Raw genomic sequence first — 20,944 nt, 5'->3', positions numbered from 1 at the left:
GGAGCGGGGGGCGGGGGGCGGCGGCGGAAGGGCCGAGAGCCCGGGCCTGCCGTGCCCGCCGCGCTCGCCCGGACCTGGGCCGGAGCCGGGGCGCCCCGGGGCCCGAGTCTGCTCGGGGTCTTGAGTTTCTTGCCCGCCCCCGGCAGGCGGGCCGCATTGTTTGGGCAGAGCTGTCTCCAGAGACCCCAACTCCGGCAGTTAACTGCAGCAGCGTCAGTGCCGCCGCCGTGCGGGTTTCCCGGTCCAGGCTGGGCTGCCAACTCAGGGGTCCTGGGGTGTAGACAGAGTGGCTTAGAGTTGTGGGGTGTGGACAGAACCCCAGAGTTGTAGGGTATAGACAGAGCCCCAGAATTGCAGGGTGTAGACAGGTCTGCCCAGAGTTGTGAGGCATAGAGCGGCTCAGAGTTGTGGGGTGTAGACAGAACCCCAGAGTTGTGGGGCATAGAGCCCCAGAGTTGTGGGGTGTAGACAGGGCAGCCCAGAGCTGTGGGGCGTGGACAGAGAGACTCCCAAGTTTGGGGTGTAGACAGAGCTCCAGAGTTGGGGGTAGATAGAGCCACCCAGAGTTGTGGAGTATAGACAGAGTGGTCCAGAGTTGTGGGGTATAGACAGAGAGTGCCCAGAGTTCTGGAGTGTGGAGAGTGCCCCAGGGTTGTGGAGTGTACACAGAGTGGCTCAGAGTTGTGGAGTGTAGACAGTGCTCCAGAATTTTGGGAGTAGGCGGAGAGCAGCCCTGGAGTTATGGGGTATAGACAGAGGTCCTGGCACCTGCCTGGGCACTCTGCTGGGATATGCCCTTTGGCAGGTGGCCACCTGAGCTGTGCCTCAGTCGCTCATGGCACATCGGCTTGGGAGTGGGGCCTGCCAGGGGGCCGCTCAGTGTTCTGAGGGTTCTGACTCTGGGAACGGCCAGAGTCAGTGAGTCTGTGGTCACAGTGTGCTGTGGGAGGGGGCCCGTGTGAGGCCAGGGGTCCTGCAGGAGGGTGTACTCCAGAGAGGAGGGGTGCGGCCCGGGGTGAGGCACGGGGAGGGGTCCTGGAGTCTAGAACATGCAGTGGGCGGGAGGCGAGGCGTAGGAGAATGTGGTCACGGTTTTACTAGAGGCATAATTGTCTCCGTGTGCAGTTTCATAAAAATGCCACCTCACCCGGTGGGTTTGAGGACCAGAGACCATGGCACAAGGTCCGGGACCTCCGTCTATACCCCATAATTCCAGGGCTGCTCTCCGCCTACACCCCACAATTCTGGAACACTGGTGGCCACGAGGGACACCGCTGGGACCACTGCGATGGCGGGGCAGAGGAGGCCACAGCGACTGGAGGGAAGGCCATGGACTTGAGGTGGACGTGTGGAGCGACCGTGGTGGCACAGTTGTGGGGCGGGTCGCGGCGAGGAGGGAGGCACTGAACTGGCCTGCGTGGCAGAGAGGAGGGTGGCTGTGGGCTGGTGGCCCTGGAGTCCAGGGCAGGTCTCCTCCTCCTCTCTTTCCAGAACGAGGGTGGCTGAGGGCGGGGGCCAGTGGCCAGGCAGGGGAGGAGCGGAGGGGCCGCGGGAGAGGCTGAGGGAGGACAGGAGGGATGGACGCGCTGGCTGCTTCCAGGGGAGGTCCCGCGGAAGGTGAGGGTGAGCTGGCTTTCTGCCGAAACTCGTCTGTCCCCGAGGCGGCCGAGAAGCAGTCAGGAGGCAGGGCAGGCCCGCGTGGGGCTTCCCGCGCTGGGCACTGGCCGTGCGGCAGGGACCGCCGTTCGCATCTCACGCGGCACGCTTTCTTTGGCTCGGGTGGGATTCCTCAAAACGTTTTACTTTCTAGTGGGCACTTGGAAGAGTTTCCCGTGGCCGCTCTAACAGCCCCCACCCACGTAGTGGCTGAAACTGCAGCGCCGTGTTCCCTCGCGTCCTGGAGGCCAGAAGTCCCACATGTGACTGGGCTGAAAGCGAGGGGGTGCCTGTGCAGGGGAGAGCCCCTTCCCCAGCCCTGCTGGCTGCTCCCCTGCCGCCGCAGGCCGCCTCCCCGGCTCCCTCGGCCTCCTTCCCACAAGGACCCCGCGATGGCACTCAGACCTGGGGGCCTCTCCCGTCGCGGGGCCCCGAATGTAATCACACCTCCAAGTCCCTGGTGCCTACCCGATGACATTCAGGGTCCGGGGAGCTAGGAGCTAGTCTCAGGGGACCCCAGTTTTGGGAGGACTGGCTCTTCCCTCTCCACGTCGAGGAGCGGCCATCTCCTGTACCTTCCTCGGTGGCCCAGGAAAGCAGATAAGCCTTGCTCGGAGTTCAAGGCTGGTGGAGGACTCGTTTTTACCTTTTTTGGGGGGGTGGTCCCCAGCTCCCTTGCCCATCTGATAAAAACTTTAGAAGTGCACTCTGTATGCACGCACACGCGATTTGACTGTAGATACAAGTTTCCCATGATTGTTGGGGGGTCGCCCTCTCAGACGTTCACCAGATCGATTTGTGCTTCTGCTCCAGGCAGAGCTCTGGCATCCGAGCCTCCCCCAAAACACGTGTAGTTTGTCCTTTCTGCTTTCCTTCCGTCTCCCGTCCAATGGCTTTGCTGTCCCCAGGCCTGTAATCACGGTGATCCCTGATGTATATCCTTCCCCATCTTTTTTCTTGTTCACACAGTCATTTGTAGGTGGACATGTGCACACAGTCACCCCCCCCCACAGATACAGACACACGCACACTCACATAGACACGCACACCTACACACACAGACACAACCGTCGACAGACACAAGGGGCACACGCACACTCAGACACGCACACCTACACACACAGACACAGCCGTCAACAGACACAAGGGGCACATGCACACTCACATAGACACGCACACCTACACACACAGATACAACCGTCGACAGACACAAGGGCACACGCACACTCAGACACGCACACCTACACACACAGACACAACCGTTGACAGACACAAGGGGCACACGCACACTCAGACACGCACACCTACACACACAGACTCAACCGTCAACAGACACAAGGGGCACACGCACACTCAGACACGCACACCTACACACACAGACACAACCGTCGACAGACACAAGGGCACACGCACACACATGCTTCTTATCTTATTCTACATTTTACTCTTGTCCCTTACTAGTGGCCCTAGTCATCCTTCCGGGACACCGGGCGACGAGCCAGCCTACGATGAGAAAACCAGGCGGTAGGCCTGGTCTCGTCTGCTTCCCCGCGTCTCCCAGAGGCACGCGTGCTCCGCTTTCCGGGTCCCCGGTGCTCACTGCTGTTAGGCTGCTGTTTTCATGTATGTGCTGTGGACGTCCGCTGTTGATTTCTCTCAGGTGCAGAAGCTTCCACTGTCCCCGCTGCCCTACCCCCCCTTCCTCTCCCTCCATTTCCTGCCGCGGTCCCGTGTTTTGGTGGGGCCTGTAGTCATGGCTTACCTTTCTGACGCTGGGTATTGTCTGTTGCTGACCCGGGAGGACACTCGCGCACAGCTGCTTTCCCGTCCGGCCCTGTCACCCGCCTGGAAAAGGACTCTCTTGCCTCACAGCCAGCATGTGTCCCACTGCACCCCTGTGGTGGCCGTGCTTGTTGTTGGGGGGTTTTCTTCCCAAGTCCTGCATCCTACCCCAGGCTGGCCTGGTCCTGGGGAGGCCCGTGCCCGGCTGCTGTGCGGGGTTCCCTGGGCTGCTCTCCCTCCACATTGGTCCCTGCTTTCTGGACCCCTCTCTTCTCTGCCCGGGCTCACTCCTTGTCTTGTTGAAGGATGGACTCTGGATGACTAAGAAGCGTTACGTAGTATTGCTTTTTAAAAAAGATTTTATTTATTGAAGGGGGAAGGGGCAGAGGGAGAGAGTCTCAAGGAGACGCCCTGCTGAGCACGGAGTCCGACTCGGGGCTCGAGCCCAGGACCCCTACACCATGACTTGAGCCGAAACCAAGAGCTGGATGCTTAACTGACCTAGCCACCCAGGCGTCCCAATGTTGATATTACTTTTGACTTTGATTTTGAAAATATCTTTACTCCTCAGTTACTTTTAGTTTAGCTGGGTATAGAATATTGAAATACTGACAACTATTTTCTCAGGATTTTGAAGATGTTGCTTCGCTGCCTTTGGTTTCTAGCGTGGGTGCCATTCTGATTTCAGTTCTCCGTCTGTGATGTGGCCCCAGGAAGCTCATGAGAGTGTCCCTCGTTGCCCTGTGCTCTGAGGTAGCCCGTGATGGGGCATGCTTTCATTGCTGTGCCGGGCACGTGCTGGGACCCGTCAGCCTGAGGACTGACATTCTGTATCACTCCTGAGAGAATTTCTTGCTTTCAGTCTTGTGTTCTTTCTTTCTGGAATTCCTTTCATTTGGCGTTTGGATCTCCTGGCGGATCTGCTAATCCCTTGATTACTTGTTGACCTCAGACATGTTTGCTCAGCTCTTGGGGATTGCTTTCCATGGTTTTCCAGCTCTTCCTGTAATTATTTCATTTCTGTTATCCTTTTCAGTTTTCAAGAGTTCTTTTTTGATTTTCCTTTTTTAAAAAAGATTTATTTATTTGAGAGAGAATGAGAGAGCGTGTGTGGGAAGGAGGGGCAGCGGGGAGGGAGAGAGAGTCTTCAGTAGACTGCACTGAGTGGGGAGCCCAATGTGGGGCTCGATCTCATGGCCCTGAGATCATGACCTGAGCTGGAACCAAAAGTTGTCCGCCTAACCGACTGCGCCACCCACCTGTCCCCAGATTTCCTTTCTCTTTTTAAAAAAGATCATCTTTTCTTCATTTAGAGATGCAAGATCTTATTTTTTAGGAGATAATAAACATACTTTGAGTTTGTTGTCTTATTTTCCTTTTTCCCTCAATTTTTCATGAGACTGTATCCTCCATGAGACCAGGGTTTTTTCCCTCATTGTTATTCATGGCTAATTTCAAACACCTAAAATTATGCCTGACACCGAGAAGAAGCACTGTATAGTGTTCGCATGTCCTGTATTATTTCTGCTGTTTGGGGGGTAGGGATTTGGGTTATTCTAACAGTTGCTGAGAAAGGTTTTTTTTAAATCTCCAACACACTGGATTTGTCTGTTTCTACCTTTAGTTCTTTCAGGTTTGGTGCACGGGTTCGAATCTCTGTTGTTAAGTTTGCACACATTTGTGGTGGTGGGCTTGCTGATGAGTGGGGCTTTGGTTTTGAAGTCTGATATATAATAGAGAAGGAGGGAGGGGCAGAGGGAGAGAGAGAATCTCAAGCAGTGTCCACGCTCAGCATGAGCCCCGTCTCACCTCCCTGAGATTGTGACCTGAGCCGAAATCAAGAGTCAGATGCTTAACCAGCTGAGCCCCCCGGGCGCCTTTGTTTTGTTTTGTTTTTTTGTTTTTTTTTTTTTTAAAGATTTTATTTATTTATTTGACAGAGATAGAGACAGCCAGCGAGAGAGGGAACACAAGCAGGGGGAGTGGGAGAGGAAGAAGCAGGCTCATAGCAGAGGAGCCTGATGTGGGGCTCGAACCCATAACGCCGGGATCACGCCCTGAGCCAAAGGCAGACGCTTAACCGCTGTGCCACCCAGGCGCCCCCCCCCCCCGGGCGCCTTTGAAGTCTGGTACTAAGCCGTCGCCCTTCCAGCGCTCTCCCACTCACTGTCTCCATGGCACAGCTCTTCTGTTCTTTCACACTCCGCTGTGCGTGGTCTTAGATTCAGAGTCAGCTTCTCATAAAGCATATGGTTGAGTCCTGCTCATTTATTCTGTCTGATAGTTTCTGCTTGTGAATGTGAATGTTTTGTCCATTTACAGTTTTTACTGTTTAAATATCCCTCAAATTGAAGACTTTTTTATTAATGAATAATAAGCACAAAGTTTTCCAAAGCAGCTTGGGGGTGGGGCATGATTCATATTTGGAATACTCTTTTTTTTTTTTTAAGATTTTTTATTTATCTGTTTGCGAGAGCGAGCACGAGAAGGGGGAAGAACAGAGCGAGAGAGGCAGACTCGCTGCCGAGCAGGGAGCAGGCTGATCCCAGGACCTGGAGAGCAGGGCCTGAGCCGTAAGCAGCCGCTTCACCGGCTGAGCCCCAGGCGCCCCTGCGGAGCCTTCTTCATCAGGCCCCCACCATGGGGCCGGCTGTGTTCTCCGTGGCTCCTCTCAAGTGCAGTCCAGAGTCGCCAGGCCCAGGACGCGTTTTCCCCAGGAGGTCCTGGGGCAGGGCGGGGTGCCCAAGCCACCCCGCTCCAGAGCCCCGCGTCTCTAGTTGCCTGGAGTCCAGCTGGAAGGCCAGCTCTTAGCAGCCTCCCTTCCTCCCTGTGCAGCGGGTGGATGGGCCCCAGGAGGAGGAAGGGTCCCTGGGCCCACCCGTGTTAGTTCCCTGTGGCCCTTGTCACAAAGCACCACAGACCGGGGGAGCTTCAAGTCGCAGAAATGTATTCCCTCGCAGTCCTGAAGGCCAGAAGTCCAAGTCGAGGTGTGGGCAGGGCTGCGCTCCCTCCAACACTCTCTCAGGAAGGGTCCGTCCTGCTTCTTCCAGCCTCTGGGGATACCGCCCTGGCCCGTCGCTGCCTGCATGTTCACGTGACCTGTCCCCTGCCTGCGCTGGGTCTCCCCTCTGCCTCCCTCTCCTAAGGACGCTTGGAATGGCGTCTGGGGCCTGCTCAGACCATCAGGACCATCTCCCGTCGCACAATCCTTCACTTAAGTCCATTGGCAAAGACCCTGTTTCCAAAGGTCACATTTCCAGGTTCTGCAGATTAGGGCCTGATGTCTTTGGGGCCACCATGCAGCCCACAATACACCTGGGAGGGATGGAGCCACGTGGGGTCACCAGAGCTTGGGGCCTTCTGCCCATGCCACCAACTCTGGCCACACCTCCTCTGTTGCTTCCACACGGGGTCTGCCCTCGGCCTCCCCGTGGGCAGGACTGACGCTCATGGCTTCTCCCTCACAAGCACCACGGTGAAGTGGGCCCGGGACTTGGGAAAGAAAGATTGCTTTCAGCCCTAATGAAAGAACCAGACAAGGGACAGTGTGACACCCCTCTGCCTGGTCCTTTTGAATCCTGTAGGGAATGACCAGATGTGTACGTGGGTAGAAGCATGTCCTGTGGGAGGCCCAAGATAAGGCCCTTTGTTGATGAGGAAAGTTGTTCTGTGTTTCCTAGGCATTCGGGGGTGAGGCAGGGAGGCAGGTGTGGGCAGGGGATTGAGTGAGGTGGGGGTCAGGCAGGGCAGGGGGGCGCAGGGCTTGGGCTGTCCCCTCCTGTCCTTGGGCTGCCACTGTGCATGTTGCCTCGGGAAGCTGCTGTGAGGGGCCGGGGTGGCGTGGGTGAGGCGCAGGGGACATTCCAGGTGGGGGCAGTGGGAGCCAGCCGGGCGCCAGCGAGGAGGAGCTGAGGGGTACTGAGTCAGGGACCGTGAGCGCTGCCGCCTCCTCTGTCCCTTCTGTTACATTTATCAGACGAAACATACTGTGCCGTATTCAGGTCATACTTAGACTAAAAGTTATCCGCCTTTTATCTGAGATCCTAATTTGACCGGGTGTCCTGTTTACTCACTAGCCCGACAGCTCTGTGGTTCCTCGGTGCCCAGGTTGAACCACCACAGACAGGAGTAAATACCAAGTAGAGGGGAGAAGGGATAGTCAGATAGTAACGGGGGGAAATGGAGATGGTTTGACCTCCAGTATTTCAAAATTCTTGAGCTAGATTCGTTTCTGGAATCAAAAATAGCTGCCCAGTTCCATCAGCTACAGAGCAAGCTGTGGGTTGGGGGCTGGAGGGGGTCAGCACCAGCCCTTCGAGCCCCCTTGGCTCGGTCCTGGTGGTGGGGGCTGGGTGAGAGCGAGCTGCGGCTTCGGGCCCTTGTCTGAGCTCCTCAGAAAGGCATGGAAGGTGGTGTGGTGCCGAGCCTGGGCTGACAGCAGACGCGGCCAGAGTGTGGGGTGCCCTGGTCTGTAGGGTAGTTGGGGGGTTGGTGGGGATTGGAGGAGTTAGTGGGCTCTGAGCTGAGCCAAGGAGCAGCGGAGGGATGGGGAGAAGGCACGTTAGTGGAAGAGTGATTCTCGAAAGGAGTCAGGGCTGCGTGCCCTCCCGTGTGTCCCCCTGACCTTCCGTGGGTGGTGGTCTTGGCTTGATGAGCTGTGCTGTCCCCAGGAGCCATCACTGGTCACTGTTCAGAATTGTCTATCTGGTGCTGTTGTTGAAGCCGCTCCACAGCCGCTGAGTGAATGCGTGAGCCCACGGATGCAGGAGCCGCGGGGGAGCCGCGGGGAAGCCGCGGGGCGCTGAGGACAGCACCGCCTGGGACGGACGTGGAGGCTCGGGCAGGCCTCGGCAGGCCGGCTGGGAGAGAAGGGGGGGAGTGTCGGGCTGGAGCTGAGGCTGAGGGAAGGGGAGGGCAGGTGTAGGTGGGCAGGGTGGCATTGGGGAGTGCAGGGGCTCTGAGGAGCGGGAGCGGGGCTCAGCGCTGCCCAGGAGGCCGCACAGGAGGCCGGCTGCTGCGGGGTGCTGGCGGGCCGCCGGCCACCTCCCTGCTGCCCTGACCTTTGCTGCGATCCCCACTGCCAGCTCCCACCTGGCCTTCTGGCTGCCTTCCTTCTGCTGACCTGCTGCTTTCCTTAACTGAGAGTTTTCCTAAATTCGTTCTTGTGTAGAAAACCTTCCTGATATAATGTAAATAAAAGAAGTTACATCGAAATGCACCCACCTCAGTGTCTTTGTTCAGCCCAGCGCCACGGAGAGTGATGCAAAATGACAGGAGACAGCCCACCGGTCAGGCAGTGGCCGGGGCCCCGTGTGTGCGTTCAGATGCTGGGTCCCAGCATGTGTGTCTTTGTGTCGCCCCAGGCTGCAGGTGCTTGTCCCATCCTGTGTGCAGCCAGTATTAAAGAGTGCACTTTCCTGGGGCGCCTGGGTGGCTCAGTCGTTGAGCGTCTGCCTTCGGCTCGGGGCGTGATCCCAGGGTCCTGGGATTGAGCCCCGCATCAGGCTCCTCTGCTAGGAGCCTGCTTCTTCCTCTCCCACTCCCCCTGCTTGTGTTCCCTCTCTCGCTGGCTGTCTCTATCTCTGACAAATAAATAAATAAATATCTTTAAAAATAAATAAAGTGCACTTTCCTGATCATTTTTCTTAATTTTCTTTGCGGTGAGAGAGCATACCACTTCTCTTAATTGGTTAGTCTACAGATTTTGTTTGATGTAAACTTTGTATCCCAAAGAATTCGAATCACTCAGAAAGATACATGAATAGTTTGTGAACCAGTAAAATGGACCTTTGTAATTTAAATGATAGTCTTCGTGCCAAATCTAGACCTTGTTCTTCACATGCTAGAGGAAGGGCTAGTGCTGCGTTAGAGGGACACCGGGAGCGGGAGGGGCATACCTGTGCCGCTGGGTGCTAGCCCCTTCCCACAGGCCCTTGTGTCTGGAGGGCCTCGGGCACTTACAGCCATGGCGGTTCTCCCTCTGCTGCTGAGCTGTGACTGGGGCTGGGGAGGCAGGGAGGCCGAGGGGAGGCTGGGAGGAAGCCGAGGGGCACTCAGCCGCACCCACCCCCCATCATCTCAGTGCCATGAAAATGCACTGGTGTCATGTTCTCCTGAAGGAGGAAGCTAGGTAAGTTTAGAGCTCGTGTTTCAAGCTTTCTGTAGTGGTGAGGATGACATTAGCATAACTGTTTCTTCAGCTCCTAGTAGTATTTTCAGAATTCCGTTTCCTTTCCACGTTATTGGACTGGGGGCACTCCCTGTACGTACATTTTTCTGATGTGTTGGAAGAGGTGAAACCTTCTTCAAGTTGCCAGTCTTTAATCTCTGCTCTCTTTCTCTTGTTTCTTTCTCCTCTTTCCTCATTACTTCTAATTGCTGTCCTTCCTGTTTCCAAGAGCAGCTTTCCTGTTGGGGTGCGTACTTGGCTCCCCTGCGGATCGTGCCTGCTTTGTGAGGGGCTGGCGCTTCCTGACCCAGCCTGAGCCCAGAGCCCGGCCAGGAGGGCAGATGGGGACGCGCCGTTAGGACCGAGCCCAAGATGCACCCTGCGGCCTGAGCTCTTGGTTTCTTTGGAGTCCGAAGCACTAAACCTCAGGAACTGGCATTAAGAAGAGCCCCGTGCAAACTGTCTGCATCATCGTCAGTGCTGACCTGGCACGTTGTACGTGTCGCCGTTTTCTGTTCAGCCTTTTACGAGGTGGTCAACAGCCACGCACGCTAATGATTTCAGTGGCTGCTGACCTGCTCCTTAAGCTTAGATTAGTGCTCAAATTTGGGAGACGGAGCTACCGAGGAATGGAGCTGGACGCTCTTGAGAGCCGGGTAAATAATTTTGGTAGCAGCACAATGTCATAGGAGGTCAGCTCCTCGTGTGCTGATGGCCCAGACTGGGATTTGTCCACTGAGTCTGTGTTCGGTTGCGACCGTGACCGTGGGCAGTGCGCCTGGGCCTCGTGTCCTCGGTGGTGAAATGGGATCGTCACAGTTAGCTGTGAGGTCACCGTGCTTAGGTAGGCGTCGGTGCAGTCCCTGTTCTTGGCCAGTTTGTTGCACTCCGTAGTCCGTGTATCTCAGGTGTGTGCGGTTGGATATCCTGACTCCCCTGTCGCAGACTAGTTGGGGGGACACTTTGAGAAAGTGAATCGTGCATTGCTGCCTAGAAATGCGTCTAGTGCCATGTGGTCTGTGTTTATAGCAGCCGTGGTAACAAGTGTGCATTATGTGGGGCGTGGGTCACCGACTGCTGCCTAGCAAAGAGTCCCCCGAACATGGCAGCTTACAGCAACCGACATGTGTGCTCTCTCGGTTTCCCGGGTCAGGCACCTGAGGCTCCGTGGGGTTCTCTGTCCCAGGTCTCACCCAAGGTTGTGGTCAAGGTGTTGGCCAGGCTGCCGTGGGGCGGGTCTGCTTTCAGGCTCACTCACGTGGGGGCGGTGGCCTCCGAAGACCTAACGTGGCTGCTGGCAGGCCTCACGACCTTGCCGGCTGTTGGCCAGAGACATTGTTGCCACAGGGCTGCTGGCACAGGGCTGCTGGCAGCCGACTTCCCTCAGAGCGAGTGAGCGGGATGCGAGGACAAAAGCCGGTCTCTCTGTAATTCCTTGGGAGTGACTTCTCCTCGCGTCTGCCCTGGTTATCAGAAGCGAGGTGCTAGCACGTGGGGCAGCACGTGGTCCTGGTTGCCTGACCCAGCCCAGTCTGTGGCCGCCCTGCTTGCCTTTGCGTTGGGACTTTGCTGGGTGAGAGGCTGCGTCTCTTGCCTGCTGATCGGGGCAGTTAGGCTGACAACCCTCGTTGGAGGAGTTGGGTTTAGGGGTAGAGGGGCTGTGGGGTCTGGGAAGAGGGAATGGGGGTGGATCCTAGCTTCACCCTAGAGAACTCAGAATCATTCCAGAGTGGCTTTCTGGCAGGTTTCTTTCTTTCTTCCTTTCTTTCTCTCTTTCTCCCTTTCCTTCCTTTCCAAGTAGGCTCCATGCCCAGCGTGGAACCCAGCACAGGGCTTGAACTCACGCCCCTGAGATCATGACCTGAGCTGAGATCGAGAGTCAGACGCTTAACCGGCTGAGCCACCCAGGCGCCCCGTCAGAAACCTGATGTTTGGTTCCTTTCATCCCTTTCCTCTTTTCCGAGTTGGTATTGCTCAGGCTCTTGCTGACTGGCGGGAGGGGGGGGGGGGGGCACGATGGCCTCTGCTCCTCCCCCGCGCATCAAGCTCCGCGGTCTATGGCCACTTGCCTGGCGCTGCACCTGCAGCCCTTGCCGTGACGTGCTCTGCTCACTGGGGTGCACCCCGCCCTTGCCCAGCCCCGTTGCCCTTCTGGCACAGTCTCCTGCGCGGGAGCTGGCGGGGAGGGGGCAGACCACAGGGCACGGGTCTCCACCGTCGCATCCTTGCCGGGCCGGTGGTGGGCGGGATGGATGTGAGTCTGGAGAGAGAAGTCCACCGTCACTTTTGTACAACGAAGAATGACACGTAAAACTCATCACACGCTTCAGTTAACCTTTATTTTTTTCTCATTACAAAAGTCGCGTTTGCTCTTTTTCGAAATTTTAGATGCTATGAACAAGAATGATTAAATACTAACACTTAGAGAAAGCGAAGACTGTTCCTGCCACGTTTAGTGGCTCTGAGGGTGCTTACTGAATGCCTTCCGCTCCAGGGGGCCCGTCGGTGGGAACACAGAGTCCGCCCGCATAGCCACACGTCACGCGTGGGTCAGGGAGGGGAGCGAGTGGACGGACCTGGGCCTGTGATGGGCCCTGTGGACAGAGGGTGGTCTGGGAAGGGGTGTTCCAAAGGGGAGGGCGCTGTGAGCTTGGTGCTGGTGACAAGGCGTGAGAGCCAGCACATTCTTGCCCTGGGGAACCGTGTGGGGTCCTGTGTGGTCTCCCGGGTCCTGTGGTTCCTCAGATGGGCGCGGGAGTGCTGGCAAGGGCGGAAGGGGAAGCCGGGGCAGGCCCCCTTCTCGTGTGTGAGTTCATCAGATGCAGCCTCAGCCAGTGGCTCTGGCGTCTCTGCCGTACACATGAGCAAGGTTGTCACTTGACCAAGGTTACAGGAATGACAGTCTGCTCCTTTAAGGTCCAGTTCCACAGTCCAAGAGCCCTGGTTGGAACAGACTGCTGGACTCTGTCTTAGCTCCTGCTGGGCGGCCAGAAGGCAGGCTCCCCCAGTACGGGCTCCCCTGGATGGGCTCCCGCAGTATGGGCTCCCCTGGATGGGCTCCCTTGGGTGGGCTCCCGCAGTACGGGCTCCCCTGGATGGGCTCCCCCAGGACGGGCTCCCCTGTACGGGCTCCCCTGGGTGGGCCCTGTTGTCTCTGTTGTTCCCTCTTTCTAGAACAATGCCTGCACAGAGAAGGTGCTCCCAAGTGTTTGTGAAATGGATGTGGACACACATCAGCTCACTCTTTTGTGTTAGCAGAGCTGTTTTAGTGCCTCTGGTATTTAGGGGAAGAGTGTAAAATTCTACACACGCAGGTGCTGCCCGTCCAGCAGTCCTTTTAAAAGAATTTCCTTCTTTGGTCCCAAAGTCCAAGAAGTCTTTTATGGAGAGCATGGGAAATTTTCTTTGCCTGGTCTATTTGAGGCTTCAGCTCACCCTTCTAGGATGTCTGGGGGCTTGTTTACACATTGTCAGTGTTTATCAGAGTCTTCATGTTCAGGACACACCACAGATCCCGGAAGGCTGTTCTGGGAGCATCGCCCGCCACGCACCTACCTGTCTGGCTGGTTTGGACGAGTGCGGTCTGTGCCCGCCCCTCCAAGTGGCCCCACACCGGCTAGAGCTTGCATCATGCGTGGACCAGACAAACGGTAGCAGGGGGACGGCCCCCAGATCAGGGGTGTCCAGTTCATTGTGACAGTAGTGGCCATGGGACAGACTCAGACACAGAGCGAACGCCTCACTTCTGTACCGCCCTTGCTCTCCGGTGACCGGCACGCTAACGTGCTGAGACGGACACGCTACTTGGGCCCCACTTACCTTTTGGAGCTGCCACGGGTTTGAAGTATTCGGGGATGGGGGATTAACATCATCGCTGACTCGCGCCAGTACTGGAGGGGCCAGCTGCCCCGGGGAGCGCAGGTGGGCTGCGGGGCCCTGTGGGCGTGGCCACTGGAACCCTGCTGGGACCGCCGCCCCCTGCACCTGTCTGCCATCTGCTCACCCTCAAGTGCTTGTTCTTCACCATCGGGTGGGAGCCGCAGAGCCTCCCAGGCTGGGCCCTGCTGTTCTTATGTGTTCTCGGGCAAATTCTGTTCCTTTGTACAAGACCTGTCTCCTCTCTCTAAAAGTTTGATGGGACTTTTTACATTTACCCTGTTCAGCATTTGGCGGGCTCTTTGTTTTTAAAGATTCTTGTTTTTCTGTAGCTTGGGGAAAGGGACCATTAGTTTTGGACCAACCCACCAACCAGGTTTTATTGTGCAAACATTGACTATCACTAATGAATTCAGTTAATCTATCCATCCAATCCCCCCACTCATCTGTCCATCCCTCACTCATCCACCCATCCATCCATCCCCCATCCATCCATCCCCCATCCATCTATCCATCCATCCATCCCCCAACTCTCCCCCATCCATCCAACCATCTATCCCCCATCCATCTATTCCCCATCGGTCCATCCCCCATCCATCCATCCCCCATCCATCCATCCATTCGTCCTTCCATCCTTCCATCCATCCATCTATCCCCCATCCATCTATCCCCCATTCATCTATCCTCCATCTATCCATCCTCCCCACCCCTACCATCACTGGAGCTGTGTTACTGGTAACTCGTTGCTCCTGCAGAAGCAGGCTGGTTGCAAACTACTCCCTGAAATTCGGCATGACTGTGGTTTGGGGCTTGTAATGAAACTGCTGTGTTTTTCTTTGTCCGCGGGGCTTGAGCAAGTGGCCTGTCCCCTGAGCACAGGGGTAAGGCTGGGGAGTGTCCCCTTTGCTCTAGTGACTGCAGGACCCCTCTGTTCTTTCTTCCAGTTTCTCTCAATCCTCCTTTTCCACTTTTTTCTAACATCAAACAAGGCCAGATATCCCACCAAGTGCTTCCGTCTGGCTTCTGTCTCAGCTGCCTCCAGGTTCTTTGAAGAGACTGTTGTGTGTTCCAGATGTTGTGTGATTTAAGTCATACGACCCGAATACATCCTACAAATTTGGGGACCATTTCTGGCTGCCTTCTGTGGGTGAGGTAGTGACAGATGAGCAGAGAGATTGTCACTGAATTATCCACGTGTTTTCTTCCCCTCCATCCGCACGTCTCACCTTGGCAGCTCCGGACAGACAGTCTTGGTGGCTTAGCGCTTCTGCCCCGGAGGCCGCCCCGTGTTGTCTGGGGTCTTGTGGACTCTGTTCGCACGAGTGTTCCTTGTTCGTGATAGCCTTTTCTTGGGGCCACCTCTTTGTGAATGTCTGCACGTCCTGGTTAGGATTTGGAGAGTCTCTCTGGGAGCCCCTGCTTGTGTTGGCCCCTGCCCGTGTGTCTGGGGAGGTGGCGGGCCTGTCGCTGAGAGAGAGGCAGCTTTGGGGAAGAGTTTGTTGTGACTGTTGAGTTTGAGGTGCCCCTGAACCTTCAGGAGAGGACAGGTGGGAGATCAGCATGTGGGGACCCCTGCCTTGAGTCCGGTCTCTTGGGGCAGAGAGCGTGGGACCCCCACACTTGGGACCCCCACCCACTGAGGCCCCGGGAGGAGGAGGCGTGGTGTGTGGAGTTTGCTGAGAAGTCAGGGAGGAAGGTTGAAAAGTGTCTGTGGACGCAGCTCCGTGGGGCTGTTGGTGGCCAGGTGGGACGGTTTGCAGGCAGGAGGGGCTAGAGGCCAGTTTGGAGAGGGCGGGTGAGGGCGAGAGATGGGGCGTGGGGACCCCAGCATGGGTAAGCCTTGGAGAAGCTGCTGAGGGAGGAGTGCAGCTCTGGGAAGATGAGTCAAGTGAGAGCTTTTTCTCCTTTTCAATTCAGAGACGCTTGCATATTAAAAAGCAGTGGGATGGTCCACTTGAGAGGGAGCGGTGTCCTAGCAGGGAGAGGGTGACAGGCAGTGGCAGCCTTCCGAGAGTGGTGGGCACAGCGTTGAAGGCCCCGGGCGGAGAAGCTGGCCTGAAGTAGGAAGAGTGCACGCTGGCCACGTGGCTGTTGGGCCGGTGGGGCGTGTCTGTTCTCTACAAAGGAGAGTGAGAAGGGGTCAGAAGACCGGGGTGGGTTTGGGGCAGTCATGGGTGGAGCAGAGCCCTTCAGGGGCTGAGAAACGTGACTTTGGCCCCACAGTGTGTGCTATGGAGAATGACCACCATGAGATCCTATGGGGCAGGGTGTCCCCAGTGGGCACAGGGGACATGGGGGTGGACAAGAACATGGCTGGGCTCTTGCCTGGTGGACTGAAGACCGGGGGAGAAGGGCGGGGGTTACCAGGGAGCATGGGTCAAGCCATGGTCAGAGAGGAGGAGTTGGGACACAGGTGACGTTGAGAGCGGGTGGCTGGAGTGAGGAGGATAAGGCTTTGGGGGTGAGGAGGTGGAGGGACAGAGAAGACTGGGGGTGGCATGTCTGGTGGCCTGGAAGTGGGGGGTAGGGCGGGGTGGGGTACAGCCTGGAGCAGGGGAAGGTGTGCCATGGGTGATGGAGGCAGAGGGGATAACCAAGGTGATGCCTGGGTGCGCAAAAGGATGGGGTGGGCTTAGGTGGAAGTGAGGGCCGAAGGAGGGAGGAAGGGGAAGGGGGGGGCAGGAGTGGGAGGCGCTTCCAGCAAAAGCTGTGTTCGGCGGTCTGCGTGGGGTGCTGGGTGGCCGAGAGAGTATGGGAAACGGGTTTGTAGCTGCAGTGAGAGTTCTCCGCTGCCTTTTGGCCTTGGTGTTACCCACGAGGGGAGGGCTTTGCAGTTGAGAGAGGAAATGGGTCCTCGAGGGAGAAGGGACAGGGGCATGGAGAAGGGGTTCTCACCTGGGTTGGGGGAGCTGGCGGCGCCATTTTGTGGAGCCCAGCGGGTGGAGGCTGCGAGCAGTGGAGGGTCCCTGCGGGGTGCGCTGTGCCCCTTGGGTTCCTTGGGAGCCACTCATGGAGCAGCAGGGGTACAGATGTGTAGCCTGCCAGTGTCCTTGGCCCTGAGCTGTGGGGTCTTCCAAGGCAGGGTCTGTTCCCTCAAGTGGCAGCCCTGTGCTTGGCCAAGTGGCACGCACAGTCCCGCCTGGTGCCACCGTTGAATGGCCAGTAAATAGTGTGACAGATGTCGGGCGGGTGGTGGGCCAGGTCGAGAGCAGTGGGAGCGCCCTTCAAGGATGAAAGCCCAGTGGGGGCGTGGGTTGTTGGTGGCTGTTCATGGCCCGGAAATGGCCTCGGTGAGCTGGTCAGCCAAGAACCCACCAGCTTGTCCTCTGGCATTTTGGGGACCTGCTGTGTTGGGGAGGGCAGGTCCCAGGTCGGTTTAGTTTGAGGGGGAGCGGGATTGTCCTGGACTGGGGAGAGCTTCTCCGAGGTCAGGTGGCGGGCTGCTAGAATGGCTCAGACGGGGTGAGGCCGGGATACAGGGACGGTCAGCGTGCATCCTGGTGTGTGTGGCTGCATGGGGGCTGTGTCGGGTCTTCCGTGGGTGTCCCCAAGGGGCAGTTGGGGGGAGGTGGTGCCTGGTGGGTGTTTGGTGCCCTGGCATTGCCTGGGTGGTGGCTGGAGGTAGCGCCCAGACACGATGGCTTTGGGGGAGGGGGAGAGGGCGGGGCCTGCTGGGGGGCGGGTCCCAGTCAGAGAGGGTGGCACAGTGCCACCAGGCCCCTGGGCTGTGGGCAGGACTGTGGAGGGGGACAGTGCCTGCTCTCTTAGCCCTAGGCTGTCTCTGCTTCCTCTGGGGACCCCTCTGTGTGGAGATAGAGGGAGCTGGCTTCCAGTCCACCTGTGACACCCATTACCCAGGCCGCCTTGACAAGTTACCTCTGTGTCCGCAAAATGGGAATAATCGTACCCACCTTGTTAGCAGCATTGCTTGTCGACACACGTGTTACCACATGTAAAGTCCTGAGAACAGCCCTGGCCCATACCGAGCGCCGCATACTGAGTCAGGAGCACTGTGTACTGAGTACCAAGCACTGAGTACCAGTACTGAGCACCATGTACTGAGTACTGAGCACTGTGTACTGAGTACCATGTACTGAGCACCCTGTAAGGCCCCCCACTGCCAGTGCTTCTGCTGTTGTCTGGCTGTGTTCCTGCACTTCCCACTTGTCCTGGTGCGTTGGGCACTCTCTGCCTGGTAGTTCTCAGCCTCCCCTCATGCCCCACTTGCGTGCGCTGTTGCTGTTCAGCATGGCTTTGATCTTTTGGCCCCGGGAATGTCTGTAACCTTTGGTGGATGAATCGTGGTGAACCGGGGCATCGTCCTCACAGATGCGCCCCAGCGTGGGTGGGGATGGAGACTGAGCCGTGCGTGCTCTGCCCGCAGACTTCTCCTGTGGGGCACCCGAGCACACAGCGCAGGGTGGTGGCGGTTTGCCTCGTCTTGCTACCCCCCCGCCCCGGGAGCCCGTGGGCTGCTCCCGCCTCTTGTGGCTTCTGGGTCTGGGACGCTGCGGGGCATGGGGTAGGCACTCACTCGGCGGTGAGTGGAGAAACTCAGCAGACGGGACCGTCTTACCCTGATTTGAACCTCAGAGATGAGTAGGGAGACCTCACGCCGGCTGAGGTGTGTTTTTAGGTCCGCATAGTCTGCATGATGTGTCAGTAAAGGAGTGGCCGTGTCACCTGGGGACGAGAGACCCATCCTGGTAGTGGGCGTGAGAAGGACACCTTCCTGTCCCGCTGTCTGTGCTGTGAGGAAGCTGTCGCTTCTTTCCAGCCTCGCTTCCCTTTCCTGCACGACGGGGAGGCCGGACTGGGGGGTGTCTTTGTCAGCTCGGGCCACCAGGACGCTGCGTGCTGGGCAGCTAGAGGCGCATTGAGGTCCAGGTGCCCACAGGTCCGGCGTCTGGTGAGGACACCTCCTGGTTCCTGATGGCCACCTTCTCGTGTCCTCACTGTCCTCACCTGACAGAGAGCAGGGGCGGAGGGGCGGGGGGCCTTCATCTCCTCCTGCATGCGGAGGGCACTAGTCCATCCTGACGGCCCCACCCTCCTGGTCTCATCTAATCCTAATCCTCCCAAAGGTTCTCCTCCAAATACCGTCACACTGGGGGGAGCATTTCAACGTCCTGCGAACTTGGAGACACACACATTCAGCCATAGCGGCTGCTCTCAAGGCAGAACGTTCCAGATGTTCCCCCCTCCCCCTCAGAAGCACCCGGTGTAGAGGGGGGCAGGGACTTTGTCGAAGCAGGCGGCTCAGACCTACTCACCGAGAGACTGCTGGTGGAGGAGAGGGACCCAGGAACCTCAGCAGCCCAGATGGGGGAGATGCCAGTGGGAGCCGGAAACCGTGCCCGATGGTTTCTTCTGAATGTCACTGCCTGCTCATTTTACTACTAACTGATGCAGTTTAAGGAAAAATTAACCTGTAGGCTGAACTCATAAAATATGGTTGTAGGTATTAAGATATTACTTATATGAATTAGAAACAATTTTTTTTTGTTTGTTTGTTTTTGGTGCAAAAAGGTGGTTTTATTAAAGCACAGGGTCAGGACCCATGGGCAGAAAGAGCTGCTCGAATTAGAAACAATTTTTATGTATTTTGTATTTCTTTATTTTTTAAAGATTTTCTTTATTTGTCAGAGAGAGAGGGAGAGAGAGAGAGCAAGAGCAGGGGGAGCGGCAGGCAGAGGGAGAAGCAGACTCCCTGCCAAGCAGGGAGCCCCATGTGGGACTCGGTCATGACCTGAGCCGAAGGCAGATGCTTAACCGACTGAGCCCCCCAGGCACTCTAGAAACAATTTTTTTTAAAAGATTTTATTTATTTATTCGACAGAGAGAGAGAGACAGCCAGCGAGAGAGGGGACACATGCAGGGGGAGTGGGAGAGGAAGAAGCAGGCTCATATCGGAGGAGCCTGATGTGGGGCTCGATCCCAGAACACTGGGATCACGCCCTGAGCCGAAGGCAGACGCTTAACCGCTGTGCCACCCAGGCGCCCCTCTAGAAACAATTTTTGATTGATAGAGGAATGTGACAGTAAGAGTCTAATAAAAATATTTGGGTAAGCCACGTAGAAGACTGTTACTTGGTGTTATATTGTACAGTGCAAGGACTCTGGTGTTTGGATGAATTACAGAATAATTCTGTATATAAAATTGGGAAATTCTTTTTTTCACAGAGGTGGCACCTGCTGTTTGGCGGAGACAGCCAGGCGGTCTTCTGTCACTGGAGGAGCGCTGCAGGGCCTCGCCGACCTCGGTCCTGGGAGGGTTCACAGTGACGGCAGGCAAGGGCAGGCGCAGCAGCAGCCTCGGTGTGCTGTTTCCTGCACCTCCCCACCAGTAGGGCAATTCCCCTGGCACGAGTTTCTGTCTGCAGGGGCAGTCACCACGAGCTAGAGGCTTAGAACAACACAGCTCTAATCTCTCACAGCTCCGGGGGTGGCAAGTGCAAAGTCAGCCTCGCCTGCCACAGTCTCGGAGGCCCTAGGGGTGATCTGTTTCCTCGCTTTTTGTGGTTTCTAGAGACGCCCTGTTGGCGAGCTCTGTGGCCTTTCCTTTCCCTTCACAGCCTGCCACTCTGATCTCTGCTTCTCTCTGACTCTGGCCCTCCTTCCAGTCCCCAGGGCCTGCCCGGATCATCCCGTGTCAGGAGCCTGCAGCTGACCATGGCCGTGAGGCTACTTCCTAGTTCCCTGGGGGGCCGGGGGGAGGCATATTTGGGGGGGAGCACCATTCAACCTGGAAGAGCCCCAGTGAGGAGACCCGCAAACGCTATTACTGGCCAACTTTAATAAACATATTTTTAATGATGAATATCAAATAGTTAAATGTCCAGTCATAATACTTAAATGATTCATGTATCACCACAGAGGTATTAAAGAGTATGGTAGTTTAGAAATAAATTGTTCTTTTATCACTCTATCGGGATGGTTTTATTCAGACCCACGCCCTGCATACCATGTCCTCTGTGTCCCTGTGTCTGCCGGCGGGGTCACCCCGGAGCGCAGCCTTCTGTCCTTCCAGTTCCTTCCCTCCTGTGTGGCTGTGCAGTACTTGGGATTATGCTTCTGTTACCGCAAACCTTTCCCAAGATGAAGAATTTCTCCTGACAACTTTAAAACAATTACTTAAAAAACATGCACTCCTTAAAAAACATCATCTCTATAATATTTTGGGTCTTCACAATATGGTTTACTATACTGTTTTTTAAAGTGATCTTTGAAGGGCTTTGTGCAGCAGGAGCTTCGCCTGGGGCCCGCGCTGTCCTCTGAGAGGCCTGCGCAGTGCTGGCCCAGGGCAGGCGTCCGGGCTCCTGGCCATCGGGAGCGTTCCCGGCTCCTCAGCGGTGCCTCCCCTGTCTGCGCCAATGCTGTGGTCGGTGCTGACACCCCTTCCTCCTGGGGGCCTGCAGTTTGGGCCGAGCCAGGGAGAGGGGCCTGCGGGACCAGCCCCAG

At 56.8% G+C, this 20,944-nt stretch overlaps 1 protein-coding gene across 3 annotated transcripts in view; it reads left to right on the top strand.

Annotated features, from left to right (window-relative positions):
- The first annotated feature begins 400 nt into the window (after positions 1-400).
- The window catches only part of RGS12 (regulator of G protein signaling 12), a 113,319-nt gene continuing 92,775 nt past the window's right edge, over positions 401-20,944 (top strand). For all 3 annotated transcript variants that reach the window (XR_004628947.1, XM_002916551.3, XM_011221448.3), the window contains exon 1: positions 401-1,340. The gene's annotated coding sequence lies outside the window, so the exon portion shown is untranslated. The remainder of the gene's footprint in view (positions 1,341-20,944) is intronic.

This window comes from Ailuropoda melanoleuca, chromosome 11, assembly GCF_002007445.2.
Source record: "Ailuropoda melanoleuca isolate Jingjing chromosome 11, ASM200744v2, whole genome shotgun sequence".
NCBI classification, from domain to species: Eukaryota; Metazoa; Chordata; class Mammalia; order Carnivora; family Ursidae; genus Ailuropoda; species Ailuropoda melanoleuca.
Note: the sequence above shows the minus strand (reverse complement) of the source record. Positions and strands in the feature narration are given on the sequence as shown.